Source organism: Diceros bicornis, chromosome 8 (assembly GCF_020826845.1).
Source record: "Diceros bicornis minor isolate mBicDic1 chromosome 8, mDicBic1.mat.cur, whole genome shotgun sequence".
In the NCBI taxonomy this organism is placed as follows: domain Eukaryota; kingdom Metazoa; phylum Chordata; class Mammalia; order Perissodactyla; family Rhinocerotidae; genus Diceros; species Diceros bicornis.
In genome coordinates, this window is record NC_080747.1 from 33278492 (window position 1) to 33298434 (window position 19943).

A 19943-nucleotide genomic window follows, 5' to 3' on the forward strand; every position below is an offset into this window, starting at 1 on the left:
GCCTAAAACACTATCTACCTCTGCTGTTCTTTAGTTGGGGATTTCATCAAGCATGTTTACATCAAAACGCTTGCTGATTCCAGCCACTGCCTCACTGCTGTATCCTAGTTACGAGAGCTGAGCCAGCTGAGCCATTAGTTCCCCAATCGCTTCAGCTTTCTCTCACCTGTCTGTTGGGAAACCACCTAAGCCTTACACTAGGAAGAAAAGTGAGCGAGGATGGGCATTAGGCATGAATGCGTGCCACTTGCTTAACTGGCTAACACACATCTTCACTGAGACTAGGTGGGGTTGAAAAGCACCTCTTTAAAAAGAATCCTGGCCCTGGGGCGGCCCCGTGGCTTAGCGGTTAAATGAGCGCGCTCCGCTGCTGGCGGCCCGGGTTCAGATCGCGGGCGCACACCGACTCACCGCTTCTCTGGCCATGCTGAGGCCGCGTCCCATGTACAGCAACTAGAAGGATGTGCAGCTATGACATACAACTATCTACTGGGGCTTTGGGGGAAAAAAAATAAATAAAATTAAAAAAAAAAAGTTAATGTTAAATAGGGCACGCCTCGTTTAAAAAAAAAAAAAAAAAAGAATCCTGGCCCGTACCTTACACCATATACAAAAATTGACTCAAAAGAGATCAACAACCTAAATGTAAGAGCTAAACCTATAAAACTCTTAGAAGAAAATATAGAGGAAAAGCTTCATGACATTGGATTTGGCATTGATTTCTTGGCTATGACACCAAAAGCATAGATAACAAAAGAAAAAATAGATAAATTGGAATACATCAAAATGAAAAATTTTTGTGAATCAAAGGACACTATCAGCAGAGTGAAAAGGTAACCCATGGAATGGGGGAAAATAATCTCTTAAAATCCTAAGGAATTAATACCCAGAGTATATAAAGAATTCCTACAATGCATCAACAACAAAACAAACAAACCAATTTAAAAATGGGCAACAGACTGAATAGGCGTTTTTCCAAAGATGATGCACAAATAGCCAACAAGCATATGAAAAGATGTTCAACATCACTAATCATTAAGCAAATGCAAATCAAAACCACAATGATATACCACTTCATACCCATTAGGAAGGCTGTTATAAAAAACAAACAGAAAATAACAAGTGTTGACAAGGATGTGGAGAAATGAGAACCCTTGTGCACTGCTGGTGGAAAATGTGAAATGGTGCAGCTGCTGTGGAAAACAGTTTTGAGGTTCCTCAAAAATTTAAACACAGGATTATCAGATGATCCACCAATTCCACTACTGGATATATACCCCAAAGAATTGAAAGCAGAGACTCAAACAGATATTTGTACACCCATGATCACAGCAGCATTATTCACATTGCCAAAAGGGAGAAATAGCCCAAATGTTCATCAATGCATGCATGGAAAAACAAAATGTGGTATATACACACAATGGAATATTATTCAGCCTTGAAAGGAAGGAAATTCTGACACATGCTACAACATGGATGAACCTTGAAGACATGTTGAAATAAAGCAGACACAAAAGGACAAATATTGTATAAATCCACTTATATGAGATACCTAGAATAGTCAAATTCATAGAGATAGAAGGAGAATGGTGTTTGCCAGGAGCTGGGAGGAGGGAGGAAGGGGGAGTTATTGTTTAATGGGTACAAAATTTCAGTTTGGGAAGGTGAGAAAGTTCTGGAGATGGATGGTGGTGATATTTGCACAGCAATGTGAATGTATTTAAGTCTTCTGAACTGTACACCTAAAAATGGTTAAAATGGTAAATTTTATGTTATGGATATTTTACCGTAATAAAAAAAGAGAATTATGGAAAACCAGCAGAGTTAATATATGGAAAAAAAGGAGGAAGGAGTATAGATTTTTAAGAGAAAATGGGAAAATGATTAGAAAAATGATGTTCTAGGTTATGTAGCTTTTTTCTTCATGTTTGCAATTCAAATTGCAAAGAGAGAAAAATGACCAATGTATTAGCAAATGAGACTTTTTAATCACTGTGTGAAATGTAGTCAAAAAGTGTCCTTGTTCCAAGATTAGGATTAGAGCTAGTCTGAGGTACCATTACAATTTCTTCATGCTTTTAGATTTTGGAAGTTGTTCCAACAAATATATAAATATGTATTTTTTTAAAGTACAGTACAAATCAGTACTACAAAGTGGCACAAAATCTGAGTAGAGAGGACTCCAACAATTATTTATGAAGTATCTACTCTTATGTTAATATCTAAGGGACAATCTACCTCAGAGATTTCCTTTTCTTCTTTCTTTTCTTTATACTGTATTGTATCTATATGAGAAGATGGATGTTATCTGAACCTATTGTGATAATCATTTCACAATATATGTAAATCAAACCATCATGCTGTACACCTTAAACTTATACAGTGGTGTATGTCAGTTATTTCTCAATAAAACTAGAAAGAAAAATCTACCTCAGAGAGAGAGATCAATTGGCCAGTGGCAGACTTTCTTGCCAAAGTTTGGCCCAGTCTCCCTGAAATTGCTCAGTGCAGCTCAGTAATTGAGTCACATAATTTTAACATTTCTGGTAGGTATAGGTGGTAATGGTGAACGATAGCTAAATATTCATGAACTTATTCATTCCTTAAACTTGTTTGGTGTGTTCCAAACTTTGAAAACCTGATAAAAATCCATGAACAGTGCAAGTGTAGACTTTTAGTGTGCGTGTATTTGGGGGGCAATGGGTGTCAGGGTGAGGATGAAGATTAGACAGAACTAAGATTCTAGTCATGATTCTACAAATCTCTCTGAAGCCCACTGACCATTCCCTCACTTTGGGGGTCTTCAGCACTTGGAATTTCATCTATTACTTATGAATTATAGATGTTAGAGCTACAAGAAACCCTAGAAGCCATCCTGAAGGATTTTCCTATTACTTTACTTTTACATTTAAAAAAAATGATTAACTTGAAAAATTTTCCTAGTATTTAGTGCAGGGAAACTTTTCTCTCCTCAAGAACTGACGTGCTGGGCCGGCCCCGTGGCTTAGCGGTTAGGTGCACGCGCTCTGCTGCTGGCGGCCGGGGTTCGGATCCCCAGCGCGCACCGACACACTGCTGCTCCAGCCATGCTGAGGCCGCGTCCCACATACAGCAACTAGAAGGATGTGCAGCTATGACATACAACTATCTACTGGGGCTTTGGGGGAAAAAATAAATAAATAAAATTAAAAAAAAAAAAAAAACCTTTAAAAAAAAAAAAAAGAACTGATGTGCTTTTATTGCCAGATGATGGAAGTTAATACAACACATCATGTTCACAGTTCAGTTTAGATATCTACATATGATCTTTAGTGTTGTTGTCACTCCCTTGTGTACTCACCTGTTTTTACCAAAAACCACCTCAGACACTCTTTAGATACGGACAAGATTCAAACTGAGCCTCTCGCTTTAGAGAAGAAGAAACAGGCCTTGAGAAGTTAAGTGACCTAATGCAAGGCTCAGTATTTTTGAGTTTGTTGTTCATCTGGACACACCAACTGAATTAAGCTTCTCTTAGACAATGAAAAGATTTTCTTTTGTTCTCCTGAAGCACATAGTACAGAAATGAACCAAAGTGGTGGTGATAAATACCAAGTGAACAAATGCAAGCCTCCTATATGCTTTCTCATAAACAGATCCGAGAGATTGAGGTTGATGCACAATGTTGATTGGATGATACCGTCTTCTATTTTAGAGATCCAATATTGGTTAGGGCTGGGGTGGGCCAGGGGGAGGGAATAGGCTTTTATTCCCTGAGCTTCTGTAGAAATACTTATGATTTTAAACCTTCTTGAATGATAGAACTTAATCTTTACATTTGTGCGTGAAATGAACATTGTCATATATAATGGGTGGGGATAGATGGGAGGGCAAGTATAATTGGGTACGTTTCTGGAGGACACTTGACAATATCAAGAGCTTTACAGTGTTTATTAAAAATAGTTCATTCTCATTAGCCCAATGACTTCATTTATAGAAATTTACCCCAAGAAAATAGAGACACAAGTAAAATTTATAGTCAAATATGTTCACTATAGTGGTATTTATAACATAATGTAGTGAACACAATAGTATATATTTATATATGATGTAACAAACATATGTTCAGCAGTTGAAAATGGCTAAATAAATTATTGCATAGTTCTAAGCTAGAATACTCATTTCGTGTTCTGAACTATGTTAACCCTTTAAATAATATTTTAGAATATATATGAAATATTTAAGAAAACAAAAAAGGAATAAATATACCATAATGTTAATTGTGATTATCTTTGGATTGTGAGATTATAAGTAATTTTATATTTTTCTTTAATTTCCAGGTTTCCTTTAATGAATATGCTTTTATAAAAAGAAAAAAAATTATAATTAAAAAAAAATTTTAGCTCTCTGAGTCCCTGAATTCAGTAGACTAAGTCCAGAACCCAGCCTAGAGGATTTGAAAAGAAGGGACTATTTGGGGGGGTGGGGTTGTTGGGCACATTGGTGTCACCAGTAGCCCCTCTCTGACATACAAGGATCTATTGCCTCTACCTTTCGGAGCTATGTGATGGCTGCGGCTGTGGCTGGGGAGGGCTGGCTGTCCAAGGTTCAGGGTGAAGTGATAGAAGCAGTCTTTCTTTTATGCTTCCCATCCCTGCTATAACCTAGGTAGGATAATCACCCACAGAAAAATAGTACCTTCTATCTGTAGAGAATTATATAGTTGTCAAAGTGCATTTACATATGTTGTAATTCACTGGACTGGCATGATTGGGAGAGTCTGACACGACAGTTATTTTTACCTTATATGACAGGTGAGCAAACAGAAATTAGAGACGGCATGAGGACTGTTCAGGAATATACAAGTATCCTTTCCAGCTTGTACAAAGGACTCTTCCTTGTGTCCAACACTTTCAAAAGACAGCTCTGACTGAAATATCCTTGACCTCTTTTTGGGGGCATGAGAGGCAGATTTATAAGCAATACACAATTATTTGGTGGTCTAGTGGCTTAAGATTCAGCACCTTCAGCACTGTGGCCTGGGTTCGTTTCCTAGTCAGCGAACACCACCACCCATCTGCCGCCTTCACGCTGTCGTGGCTGTGTGTTACTGTGATGCTGAAAGCTATGCCACTGGTATTTCAAATACCAGTAGGGTCACCCATGGTGGACAGGTTTCAGCGGAGCTTCCAGACTAAGACAGACCAGGAAAAAGGCCCTGGCCACCCACTTCCAAAAAAATTGGCCATGAAAACACTATGAATAGCAGCAGAGCATTGATATAGCGCCAAAAGATGAGAGGATGGTGCAAAAAGATGGGGCAGGGTTCTGCTTTGCTGTACACGGGGTCCCTAGGAGTCGGAATTGACTCGATGGCACTAACAAACACAATAATCCCTTGTCTCTTAACATCTGAGATGCTCACACATGCATACAGCAGCAGTACTTTTTCCTCTTGGGTGACAAAGATGTAAACTGAACAAAGAAATAAGGATTTATATCGTGGGTTCAAAATGACTTATCATGTTGTATATACCACTAACGTTGCCACATAAACACACACCAGGTACACATTGTCTAAGCAGCAGATATCTTGCTTGATAAGAATGAAAATCTATGGTTTTCCTCCAGTGAAGAAGAAAAGGACACCAGTGGGTGTACTCACCAAAAACCACCAGTTTGATTTGTCTGGTCCTTTACAGGATGTAGAACAAGAATATACAAGGAAATTCAGGCAGCTTGCTTGGGATTTCTCAGTTCAATTTTTGGTGTGCCTTTGAGGCAAATCCTAAGGGGTAAAAAAAAAAAAAATGCTAGAAATGTTTTCTGTTTCGATATAATTTTCATTATGTGTGTTACAGATTTGGGGGCATTTTCTTCAAAATATGGACTACAATGACTCTGTCATGTTCTCTACAAACCAAGAAATGCAATCCTTTATTGTTCCTCCTCTCCTTGAAGAAACAGGGAATGGTAATAAGAAAATGAGCACTTGCTTCCATTTGTTGTATTCTTCCCTCTGCCTTCTTTAGAGCACCCATGACTTCAAGGTGAACAATGTTTAGGAAGAAATACAAATGTAACTTGTATTTTATGCTTATAGACTCACAAAAAGAAGAGGTGGTGCCCTTTACAGAGATGGTAAGATCTAGCTCATGGGCTGCCCCTCCCCACTTGGGGGCTTTTGCTACGCATCACTAATGGGTCATCACACTCTTTCCTGCTAAATCCAGAGAGGGGCTCAAAAACCCCTGAAACAAGCACTCCAGCCAACCACTGCCAACTGATCAGAGTTGGTATGAAAGTGACTTGCTATGCTGCCCTAAAATGTGTAGTTAAGACTCTTCTTAGGATGTTCTTTGCATGGAGAGTGCAACAAAAAATAGGACTTGGGGCAACTAGACTTTTGAGGTGAATATATAATGATATATACCTGAAATTTATATAATATTATAAACCAATGTTACCTCAATAAATAAATAAATAATAGGATTTGGGGTCCTAGGATAATTTTAAAAGTCATGATATAGAAAATATTCAAATTAAGAAAAGAGGTTCAAGATAAGGGTATTTCAGCGGAGACATTAAAATATATCCTAAGTACAAAACTTTTACCTTTATTGCAGTCTGGAAATATAATCTGCCAGACTTTCAGAATATTCTCTCCCAACTACTGAGAGCCCTGATCAAGCCATCTGAAGATCCAGATAACTTCTTCATTTTTTTTTTTTTTTTTGGTGAGGAAGATCAGCCCTGAGCTAACATCCATGCCAATCCTCCTCTTTTTGCTGAGAAAGACTGGCCCTGGGCTAACATCCCTGCCCATCTTCCTCCACTTTTTATATGGGACGCCACCACAGCATGGCCTGACAAGCGGTGCATCAGTGTGCGCCCGGGACCCGAACCCAGGCTGCTAGCAGCGGAGCGCGTGCACTTAACCACTAAGCCACGAGGCTGGCCCCCCAGATAACTTCTAAGTATCTAAATCTATAAGATTCAATATGGCACAGTGGCTACAATACCAGAGCAGGAGGCCCTAGAAGACTAGAGTTTTAATTCTAGCTCTGCCATGCCTTGTTCTGTGTTCTTAGGCAAATCATTTCACCTGTCTGAGCCAAAGTTTGCAACCTTGAAAAAAATAAAGGAGTGGGATTACAAGTAGTTTTCAAACTGGTTTTTAATTTTTGTTTTGTTTTGCTTCGTTTTTTTAGGTGTAGCACCCTTTCTTCCACCAAAAATTTACCTAGATGCAGAAACAAATAAAACCGATAAAACAGGACCTGGCTGAAGTTGGGGTGGGAATGATGTCAGGAAGCATCTCCACCCATTCTGCTCCATCACCACTGGGGCTGTGTGGGGACGCCATAGGATCTTTAGGACTACACACAGCACAATTTGGAAGCTGCCAATTAAATGGCCTCTGAAGTCAGTTACAGCTCCAAAATTATTCTGCCCTATCTTTATATTGCAGTGACTAGCATAGCATTCAGTGGGATCCATAATCTAATGGGAACACAAGCAATAAAACTAAACCATGAGCTGGCTTCATCCTTATTATCAATGATGTACTAAAAAAAAAAAAAAAAGAAAAGAAACCACACCCTCAATTAAATCATAGAGTAATAGCTGTTAAACTATTTACTTTTCAAAGCATATAATCCTCACCCAAGTCTGTGAGGACAATTTTCTAAATGCTCCATCCTGGATAATACCTAATGATCAACATCACAGTGTTTGATAAATAAAAATAAATGTGCGAATTACAACGTGTATCCTGAACTTCATTCTATCCTGTCAAGGCAACAGAATAAAATTTAGACTCCTGCACTATTCATTTACTAGCTAAGTGAATCCAGACAGATTTATTCAACTGTTCTGAGCCTCAGTTTCCACATCTATGAAGTGAATCCTTGCAGGATTGTACGGAGAACAGAGAAAATATTTATAAAGCCCCATTCTGACACATATTATTTGTGCAGAATTGTGAGTTTTCTCTCTTTCCATAATGGCAAAATTTCCCCCTGTAAAAAATAATATCGTGGTAATGGACATGTAAAGTCTATGAATTGAAAAAAAATTCTTAATATATAAATGAAATTATAGGTCTTATATAGTTTTGTGCTATATCTTAATGAGGCAAAGGATTATTGATGTGTCTCTCATGGTTATCCAAGTAACAGAAAATTTCCCCAGAATAAAAAACATAGGCTCAATTGCTTCTTTCCAGAAAAATCTGATTTTTCAGAATGACTCCAAACACAACCCATTTCCTAAAAATTTTAATATTGTTTTGTCATAAAAATCTTCAAGCAAAACCCATGTCACTTTTGTCCTGTGGCTTCACATTCCTCCTGACACAATATTGGGTACCCCAGGGCCCAGCTTGAGAAGTCCCTCTCTAGTACAAATCCTTGATTTTACTGTGGAGGAAACTGTCTTATTGAAGGTCACATAACTATGTATATTAATAAGATTTGTGGGGCAGTTCCTAGAGAAAGGAAATGGCTTCCAGATATTAATTGGGTTAATTAATTCACTCCAACTCCCTCACTCACTCTTCAGTCTATGAAAAAGCTATGGGATATTGCTCACTGTATCATGGAGTCTTTATGAAAACCAAATGGGGAAATTTTCTTAGATTCCAGTAGAAGGAAAAGCTATTCTGAGCAGAACACTTGGTTTGTTTTTATTTTTTAGGGCATGTGAATCTTAAGAGTTACTTTATGAGTCTCTCTCTTCAACAAATGATGCGATCTGAGGGCAAACGTCTGGTGGATTTAGGACGCCTGTGGCATCATCTTAATTTGCCTAGCCTGATTTTTTACCCTCTCTTATCTCTTGCCACACCATTTGTAGTTTTGAAAGCTGTTTCAAATCCATTTTTGGAATGAGGCAGGGTTTAAATAAATCCATGAACTTAATAAATGTATTTTTTCCAAAAAGATGCTCCCCTCTAATATCAAGTTCAATGTCAACTCTCAATCATAAACCTAGGCTAAAAATAACCTTCTCACCTCCACTCTCCACCAAGGAATGAGAATTCTGTTTCTTAAAAACAAATCCTCTCTTAAGATTACCCAGGGATGCTAAGACATTGGCCTAAAGTTACCAGGAGAGAATCAGGGCAAGAGTAGGATAACAGAGTTCTAGTTCTCATTCCGCCACCAGCGGTGTTTGAGCAGGGCATGGACAAAAATCCTGGGCCTCAGCATCCTCACCCATATACTGAAGCAGATATGAACCCCTCATGTGAGAGTTATTACAAGGATAAAATAAGACACTACATTTGAAAGCGTCTTGTAAACTGCCAACCATCAGCTCCTGCCTGGACAGCTGCAGGAGCCTCCCAACTGACTTCGTCCTGTCCACTCTTGCCCGCTGCAATCCATCTAGCTCTCACGGCAGGCAAAGTGACCTTCTAAAAACACACAATGTGATCCTATCACCGTCCTGCTTAGACCTCTACACTCACTTCCACTGCCCTTAGAATAAAGTCAAGATCCTGAGTAAATCCTGTCAGGAAGACTTCGGCTCCTGCTTCAGCCTCATCTTGTGTCACTTTTCCCCTTATACATGCTGTTCCCAATGCTTCAAACCCTCGCCAGTCCCCCCGTCTAGCCAGCTTGTTCTCATCCTTAAACTCCACTCCTCAGAAGCCATCCCCGGAGCCCCCGAGATATGTTCCCAACACGTCATATAATCCCTCAGAGCACTCCTCATAACACTAGGTTGAACCATATGAAATTGCCATTTTGGAGGACAAAAGCAGTAGGATATGGGCAATTTTATATATGGTTTAACCTTACAATAATTCGTATAACAGCGATCATTTCCAGTCAATTGTAAACTTGACCAGGGCAGAAACTAGATCTGACTCACTACTATAATCCCAGTGCCCCACACCCCATCTTGCCACACAGTAGGTGCTTAATTGTTTAATTAATGTGAGGTGGTGTTACTACCTTTTTAATGCTAAGCACATAATTTTTTTTTATCAGTGGCAGTTTTTATTCAAATACTACCTCTGCGTTCCACAGGAATAAAATGAAGAAATGGAATGAAAAAAAAATCACTTAAGATTTTCATTTCTGAAAAGCACAAGTTCTAGTTAAGTGTAATACATATCATCAGGGATAAAATTTAGCCCACTAGAAGGTATCATTTATGGATTTTTTTTTTTTTTAGCTCAAATGTGTCTCAGCAATGAGCAGAATGAAAACAACTCTCAAAGGAAACCAGATGATTTGGATTCATCTCTTTTTATAGCTTTCATCATGTGACAGCAAATCAGCAAGGGGGAAAAAAGCATCCAAAAGAGTGCTAGACTTGAAATTGAGGAATTTTAAAATACACTTTGCCATGACATTCAAAAGGAATGCATCCTAAAACATTCCCAGATCACCTTATCCAACTGTGCTATATCTTGTCTCCCTCATGAAATGAACAGAGCAAAGACCGAGTCTACACTGAGTTGGGATGATGTACGGGGTAGGCTAGGCTTATTCACAAGCTATGTAACTTAATAATATTAATAATAGCTAACATTCATTGAGTGCTTAATATGTAGCAGGCACTGTGGTAAGTATTTCACATACATTGTCTTATTTAATTATTATAACAACCTCATAAAGCACATTCTGTGGTTATACTCATTTTGGAGATGAAAGGAACTAAGGCACAGGAAGGCTGCCCATTTGCCGAGGTCCCTTAGCTGTGTGACAAAGCTGGGATTCAAACCCAGAAGGTCTGAGACCAGAATTTGTGCTCTTAATTATTCTGCTCTACGGAAGAATCCAATTGCTTCTGCACCCCAGTCTAGAAGAGTAGATAATTCAAATTTTTGCCATAACAAAAATGACAAATTACTCTGTATTATATCTATTGCAGCTTCACAATCATCTTGAGGAGTCAAAACCGTGGATGGCAAACCCATGGATTTTCAAGGCCCACTCTCTAAGAATTTTTTCAAGAGTCCCAATATTCAACTTTAAACAGTAAAAGTTGTTCTTAACCTAGGTTAGAAATAAAGATAGGAGTTTAACTTTTTAGATGAAGAGTAGAAAATGTCAGACACTCATAAACATCATGGGCTCAGAAGTACCCGGTTATTCAATTTGTTCCCTAGAGTCTTGAAAAGGTGTCACATTTTGGAAAGTTTTTGAGAAATCAGAGACTCCACGAAAGGAATAAACAGAGGCTGCAATTTCACTTTCTACTGCTCAGTCAATAATCTCTAATCAGACCATTCTTTCTTGCTAACATTTAACAAAATTATCTACCTCTTTTAGTAGCAAAGAAAATGAACATACTAACATTCACACCACAGAAATATGATTTTAAAAATAAACACAAAATAATAATTCTTTACGTATGATTCACAGGTGGTGGTTATTAAGCTATCACTCCCCACCCCCCTCCGTCTTTGTGTGTTGACGTTTGACCCTTTTTATAATGTGCACCTTGTACCAGTGAAACCTAAGGCACCAGCTAGTTACTCATTAAACTTGGGTGCCAAGGGCTGACTTGTACAAATTACGCTGTTAACTGCCTGGCCTGGCCAGTGTGCAGAAGTGGAAAAAAGCAATCATCATAGCTGTGAAATTCTGTCGTATCGGCAGAATTGAACTACAAATTGCAGCAATTCGTGCCTGACCTCTGATCTGTGAAGTTGGTCGAAACCTTTGAACCTCAGCTTGGAATTGAGAAACAGCATTTACTTGTGCTGGAGAAGATGGTTAGCAAGTATTCTCTGCTGTGAATAGTTAACTCTGTGACTGTTGGGTGACCCACATCCACCTCCCCCAAAGAGTCAACCAGAATAAGAGACCACGAGGGAGATCTTCAGAGTAGCCTTCTCATAAAATGGCATTTTGAACAAATTTAATGAAAGTGGAAAATTTCGGAATGCAAATCTTTTAAGGAGTAAGTAAAAATAATTTTAAAAGGCAGGTGGGGGAATCTGGAATAACTGAAATTGTTGGGCATTTCTACTTAGCGATATGTGCGCTAAAAACATTCTCTTTACAAATTAAACAAAAATAGAGTTAAAAACTAAATACTTAAAAAAACTTTACCAAATGGTACATCTCTCATATGTTATATTTTTAAACAAATATATTATCTAATTTGTTATAAAATACAAACCCATAGTAAGCCATCTCTGGGAAAAAGCAATCATGAGAAACTATTTATACTTTTCTTTGAACCCAAACTTACCTTCTGATACTAAATGTTACTAAACATTAGATGTAGGCTAATGAATAAGTATAATAATGTACGGTTTTTTATGTATATTTTGTTGCAACATTGATTCATCAAGTTTTATTCCTAATGAAGAGGGTTTTTCTTTTGAGGATTGGCTTCAAATGCTATTCAAATTGCTCCATTTCCAGATAGAAAGAAGTGAATAAAGACTCTATTTCCCTGATTTCTTTGAGTTAATATTAGAACAAATCTCAAATAGCACATAAAATATAACTAAATTATTTTTTATAATGAAAGTGAAGCTAATTTGTATAGTCTTTAAAGTATATAACCTACACTTAATTAATTCCATTTCATAAACTCTACTATTGCTTTGAAAAAATTATTGATACAAGATAGCCTTCTTATACCAGAACTTTTCTCAGAGGAAACATCATTATCGCTAACCTTTATGTAGTAATTACCAAATGTAAATTCCATTAATTTTTCATTATCACTTATCTTAAAATCACAAATTTCTTCTCTAAGGACTGACTCTGAAATGACTTTGGAAAATAAATGTGGACATTATTGATAAATTCCTGCTTTTTATCCCATAGTTTAAATAACAGCAATCTATAAAAACATGACTTTTTTTTTTACCTAGTTTTTTCAAAGTGTGTAAAGTGAAGAGCTGCTCCACAAACTTAATTTTTTTTATTGTTCATAACTGAAGAATTTTGGTTTTGCTGCTGGTAAGGCGAACTGTGCAGCATTTGCAATTCTTACAAACTTCCAATTTTTTTGCCTTCAATTAAAAACAAACGAAAGATCATTTGTTTACTTAACCTGATCTAAATTACTTTAACCAAACACAACCATCTCCTCCTCTCTTCCAATTAAAACAAATAAGGTTTCCCCTACCTTTCCAGTCTTGACATCTGGATGCAACAGGCTAATAGTAACAAAAGCTTTGCTTAAGCAACCTTCACTCCTAATCCCAAGAACTGCGTAACTGTTATACATGGCACATCTCTCCTCATTGGTCAATGAGCTTTAGCCACTTAAATGCCTTGGGAGTCATTTGCTAAGGGCACCTGGAATGAGCTTTGAGTGGGTGGTGCAGAAAAAAGGGAGGTGTTAAAATTGCCTGATAGAAAATGCTCAACGGCAGTCTGAAACTTAATGCAAACCTACTGTAACAAATGGATTTGGGGAAGGCCCCAGAAGGCAAAACTCTGGCGTTTCATAGAGAAGGAAATTTAACTGAAATATTTTATTCAAACGCCAATACTGACTAAAAGGAAACAAATGATGTTTAAATCCACCTTCCTAGAACACGATGGGTGCCCATCACCTTGTACCGCTTGATGCAGACAAGTAAAACAGTAATTCCTACTTCATCTGGGTTGTTGTGGGGATTAAGTGATTGAATACACATAAAGTACTTAGAAAGGTTCCTGGCATATAGAAAGTGCTCAAAAAATGTTACTATGATTTCTTAGTAATGTTATATTTTTAGAAAATATTGCTTTTTTTCTTCTCATTCTATCTGGGGTAGTAACTTGGGTTAAGTACCCTTTATCTTTTCTTCTAATCCCTACAGCAATCATGTTTATAATAAGGCTGGTAGAAGAAAGATATAGGCAAAAATTACACATGAACTAATCCCTCATTTTACTTCACTTTATCAGTTTGGAGCTGGAAATGGGTTTACTGGTAAGAAGTGGAGAAAAATAGAAGGGGCATAGAAAGAAAACAAGGGGGAAGTAAAACATGATTCATGATAATAAAAACAGTCTGTACATAACAACCAATCAGGAGGGCCTGCAGCACTTCAGCAGAGTAAATACACTCCTTTTCAAGCAGTTAAGAGGAGGAACTTCATTGAAAGTCTCTTCTGGAGGTGGAGTCTGTCAGTTCGGGCAGTTGGGAGCTCAGGGGAGAAGGGAACAGAAGAAGGTCTCAAGGAGAGGTCCAGAAGGCAATGTGACATCTGGGACCAGAGACCTTCTGAACCAGGAGTAAAATGAGCTCCACAGCATATAATGAGAGAAACAAATCCGTAACTCTTCCTAAAACAAGAATTTCAAAGTTGTGGTCTCAAGTTTTCCATTAGTGGTTATTCTGTAATTGTCAACCTTATTAAATTCTATAAATCTTAGCAATTTGAAGTAGCCAGGGTTAGGAAGTAAAAAGGCCAGAAGGAACAAGAAAGTTTTAAATCTATTTATCTACCTATATTTTTTAAGAGAGACAGTTTTATTACTCCTAAATAAAATATTCTAAGGCTATCAACAGTGACTAGAAAATATCAGCAGGTTAATAAAGGGTCAAAATCCAGAACAAATCTAAGATTATAATCATGTTAAATATTATATAAAACTAAATTGCTAGGCTCTGACTGAAGGATAATTGAAGCAATCTTTCAACAACACTAAGGCAGTGTTTCCAAAAAACTACTGATTTTTAGACTAAATTCCTCTTAACTACAAATGGGACCCAGGAAATCTGCCTTTTTATGTAAGAGTAATTGACTATATTATATAAGAATTTTTATAATTTCTGGGTGTGTGGCATGCTTTAAGCATTAGAAAGAGAGTATTTTTGGTTTGGAGGCTTAGTATGTGACTGTGTGTGTGTGTGCGTGTGTGTATGCATTCTTATACCAAACATTATCAAGAAGGCAAAAACTCAGGAAACAACCGTCTCAAGATGATAAATTTTAAGAGTACGGTGATAAGGACAGGGCAGCTTTTCACTGAATACCTGAAAGCAATAATTACAATTAAAGCCTGCCTTAAACAAAAAATAAGAAATTTTTTCTGCCTTTGCTTAGAACAAAGTTAATTTAAAAAATACATGCACATATGCACACAGATATTTATCGTCTTTGTAACAACAATGCACACTAGTTATAACAAATTCAAATAATATAGAAAAGTACATAGAAAAAGCAAAAGTCACCCATTCTCCTGGCATTGATATTGACTCCCACTACACAGCCCTTGATGTAGGCAAAGGTGAAACTGTGAGTCGATGGCATCACAGTAGACATGTGCTACATTCGCAGTGTTAACTTCTGATCCCTCTAGCTTGCAACAAGTCATCTCCTCAGTCATCCCTGGAGGAGTGACCCTTTGCCCTCACAAAGCACCTATGCTTTAGAGTATAGTGACAGCAGGCAAATCTGAGGTCTGAGACTATAGAGAAAAGAAAAAAACACACCAATGCAAAACAGAAGCTTGAGATGAGCTAAGCTCTATGGTAGATCTGGAGAAAAGAACAAGAAACAAGATTCACACAGGCCTGGGAGAAGAGGAAGTGGAGCATGGGTGAAGACATGATATGAAGCCAGGAAATTGTTATATGGGGCTACTTTAAATATAGGTCATATCTATGAAGGTCATCTTCACATCCTACTAAGAGAGCATTTTTTTAATTTTAACTTATCTAAAAGCTAAGATACAGCCGATATAAAGAGCAAGTGAATGTGTATTTGCTTTGTATATCAATAATATTACATAGTTTTCCAGAAGTAGATTTTACACTATTTAGAATTTCAGAACCTTTGGTGACATTGTTTATTGTATTAATGCATGACTAAATTATAAGAGGAAGAAATTGTTCACATACACTTTCAGATGAAGTACTAGCTTCCATCTGAAAAGGTGTCGACTGTTGGCACTGAAGCCTTGTAACTGTATTGGTGGTGTCAGAATAATAGTTGGCCGTGGAGCTAATTAGCCAGCAGTGGAAAAGTGAGCTCAAAGACACAAGGGCATGAATGTATACATAGGAGAATCCTCCCAAAGAATGTATGTGACACATAGAACCCACCAGAAGAATGGCTATATTATAACAAGGATTAACGCCTCCAAGACAGCTTTTGGTTGCCACACACACATAACTTACACAAGGGATTGGCCTCAGCTCTACATTGTTAAAATCCCTTTAGCTGTCCTCTTCCACCACCACTTTAGACCAAAATGTCTTTCTTTGCTTTTACAGAGCAGTATCCACAAACCTGTATGATTAACAGCACCATAGTATTCCCTTTTGGTTAATTTGTCAGATATCCCATTATGGTATCAACAGGAAGAATTAAATAATGGACACTGGCATAGCTAGGCTAAAGAGCTTATCTATCTGGACATTAGGAAAGGATCTCTGGGATTTCATTTTAAAATTTAAAATAGTATCCTCTCAATTGCTAAAATTGCTTTAAAGAGTAAAATTATAATAGTACCTAACCTGTGTGTATTTCATTCACTCACTCAATATTTATCAAGTATCTTCTAAGTATCAGGCACTGTTCTAGGTACTGTGGCTACAGCAGTGAGCAAAACCCTATAGGCTCATGGGGGAGAAGACACTGAATGAATAAATCAGTAAAATATACAGTATATTAGATTGTGAAAGAGCTAAGGAGAAAAAACAGTAGAGAAGGAGAATAGGAATGTATGTGTCTGTGTTGGGCTGGGGGTGGGGGCCTGCATGGTGTCTGACTTATAAGGTGAAGTATATTTTTATTATTTATTATAAAAATTAAGCATGTGAATCCATTAGATTTCTAGTGGGATGTGTTTTTTTTTTTTTTTTTTTTTTTGTGAGGAGATCAGCCCTGAGCTAACATCCGCCAATCCTCCTCTTTTTTTTGCTGAGGAAGACGGCCCTGGGCTAACATCGGTGGCCATCTTCCTCCACTTTATATGGGACGCCGCCACAGCATGGCTTACCAAGCAGTGCGTCGGTGCGCACCCGGGATCCGGGCCAGCGAACCCCGGGCCGCCGCAGCGGAGCGCGCGCACCCAACCGCTTGCGCCACGGGGCCGGCCCTGGAATGTGCTTTTAATCTAAGCATATACATCAAGTCCTTTAAATCATACGTCAGCTACTTCCTGTTTACATAGCAGTAGCTATTTAATGTGGACATAGGCAAGGCAGCAGACACCTTAAAGACAGTAGTTAGGAGCCAGGTACATGGTATCCTGGAAAGAAATCCAAGAGAGAACATAATGCTTTTGGAGGATTGTTTTGAAGTAAAACTAACTTTGCACTACTTGCTGAGGTTAGCAGGAACTGCAGAGGGTTTACATTGGCCAGGCTGGGCTGCTCTGGGATCTCCACACACCCTCACTCTGGCTCATTCCCACCCACTTACCCCCTTTTAATTACAGTCTTTAGGCCCACCCTGATTGCACATATGCTTGACCAAGTCCCTATCCCTTAGAAATGTTCACCACGGTGGGGAACACGGACTCAGAGAAAGGAAGAAGAGAGAGGTGGGAGTGGATCGGGACTAACTTTTCTTCAGAGTCTAGGGTTCCAGCATTCAATCCTTGAGGAGTTAATCCAAAAGCTTTGTAATATTATATGTTATTATGCCTACTGTAGAGCCTGTCTGTAACTTCTCAGACAATGTGAATGAGATAATTATCCAATAAATTAGACCAAGTAACCCCACCCCACATCCAATCAACTCCTTCCTTCCCAAGCTTTTCTCAAGCAAGGGACATTTCTTTTTTTACTTTTCACCTTAAATTTGTCACAGAAGCAAAGTCATCCTAGTGTTCTCTGCTTTCCTATGACTCGGGCAGTCATGAAGAGCCCACAGACCACAAGCACCCGTGTTTACTACAAACAACACTGACAAGAGGACATTGGTGAGGCAGCCAAGGAAGAGGCACAAGGCAGAATCATCACCCACGTTTCCTGTCCAACTTTCACTTAAATTCATCACCTCCATGTAATAAAATAACTATAGCTAACTCCTCTCTATAGCCCTTGTCATATACCAGGCACCGTTCTAAGTGCCTCACAAATATTAACACACACAATCCTCATAAATACATTTTGAGGTAGGTACTAGTATTATCCCCATTTTACAGATGAGAAAACTAAAAGAAATAAAGAAATAAAGTAACTTGCCCAAGAGAAACAAATGAGCAAATAGTGGAGTGAGGATTTGAACCCAGGCATCCTGGCTCTTAGAGATCACCGTTACCACCTCTAGATGAGTAGATAGTCTTCCTCCCTCTCTTCTTTCTTCCTAATCACCTGCCTCTCTGTCTACCTACCCATCCTTCACCGTGCTGCTCTGACCCTGCCAGTGACAGGCATTTCTGTACTTTTTCTTTTCTGTACTTTTCTGTAGGAAAAGCTCTGGAACTTTGGAGATGGTATCTTCGGAGCCAGGTAGGGAAATCTTTAATGCCTGGTGAGTGAAACCATAACTTACGAAAGCCACAAAATCCAATTTAAATCTAAAGTCAATTCTCTTTGCACTTGCAACCTAAACTCTTCCTCTATCCTAGGCAGCATTCTTCATTAATTCTTAGAAACCTGTTAGATTTTATAGTGATCCCTTTCTGCCCCTCTAACATAGCAAACTGTAGTGTCTCATAAGCTAAGCAATTACCAATCTTTACCCTATATACCCTGTGGTACTTTTAACAGACTTATTATTTTTTTAAGTTATTATTATTTTTTTTTTTTGAGGAAGATTGGTCCTGAGCTAACATCCGTTGCCAATCTTCCTCTTTTTCTTTTTTCTTCCCAAAGCCCCAGTACATAGTTGTATATCTTAGTTGTAAGTCCTTCTAGCTCTTCTACGTGGGATACCGCCTCAGCATGGCTTGATGAGCAGTGAGTAGGTCCGCGCCCAGGATCCTTACTGGCGAACCCTGGGCCGCAGCAGTGGAGCACACGCACTTAACCGCTATGCCACTGGGCCAGTCCCTTGTTATTTTTAAAAGAGAAAGTTCAGAATAAATATTGAAAGCAGGTGGAGAGGAGATACCTATTACAAAGCCATAAATAATGTGTAAAATCCAAGCCCTGTGTTTCACTTTGGCTAGAGAAAAGTCAGCTACATTGTCACAACGTAAAAAAGGAGATTTCCCCTCCTTTAGAATGGGCAGTCAGGTTAACGAGCACTCAGGAAGTGTGTGGTTTTGCCAAGTACTATGTGAGTTTTGCCCTTTAATAATTAAATAGTGTTTTAATAATTTCCTCAAAATTACCACAGAAATCCCCTACCATTCTGGATTTACCAAGTAATATGCTTTTCCATTCCAATAGGTGTTTACTGAGCACTTTCAGTGATACTCCAAGACGTATTCAAGCACTGGGGGAGAAATGCAGTCAAAGACATGGACCCTGATGTGGTCTCTATTAACTAGGAGCTAATAATCTTTTTGGAGAGAAAATGAAACGTCAAACAATTAGAACATATAAAATACAAGACACAACGAAGCCCCGCATGCTGTGTAGGCACTAAGCTAGAGTCAGGTAGAAAGCACTGGCGAGTTAACCCGAGTCCACGGGGAAAGCTTCCTGCAAGAGATGCCAGTAGACTGTATTCTGATTTACAGTCGTGTTGGGTTACAAACATGGGCAATCACAAACCCCACAACTTTAAAATCTCTGTTTACTTTTTGATTAAAAAAAAAAACCTCTTCCCTGAAGAATTTTTTTTGTTTCAAGAATTGAATATTATCAATATTGGTATTAACCTTAAACATAATATATTTTATAAGCATGATACCTTGATCAACCAGGAACTTGAGTCTTGTCAGGGGCTTGAACAGCTGACAAGATACTAAATAAGTTATGTTGTCTTTAAAAGACTGTGCCCACTTTTTTCTTAAGACCTTTGGGTTCAGTTCTTGTTTAAGCTTAATTATCTGTTCAACATATTCTTTTCCCACTTTCTAAAAGGCGCTTACTTCTTGAGAACATAAAAGTAGATATTCTAAAGAAATTTAAAAGAAATTTGA

At 38.2% G+C, this 19943-nt stretch overlaps 1 protein-coding gene across 3 annotated transcripts in view; it reads right to left on the reverse strand.

Annotated features, from left to right (window-relative positions):
- The window catches only part of RBM47 (RNA binding motif protein 47), a 152339-nt gene that overhangs the window by 29544 nt on the left and 102852 nt on the right, over positions 1-19943 (reverse strand). For all 3 annotated transcript variants that reach the window (XM_058546939.1, XM_058546938.1, XM_058546937.1), the window contains exon 3: positions 5645-5767. The gene's annotated coding sequence lies outside the window, so the exon portion shown is untranslated. The remainder of the gene's footprint in view (positions 1-5644; positions 5768-19943) is intronic.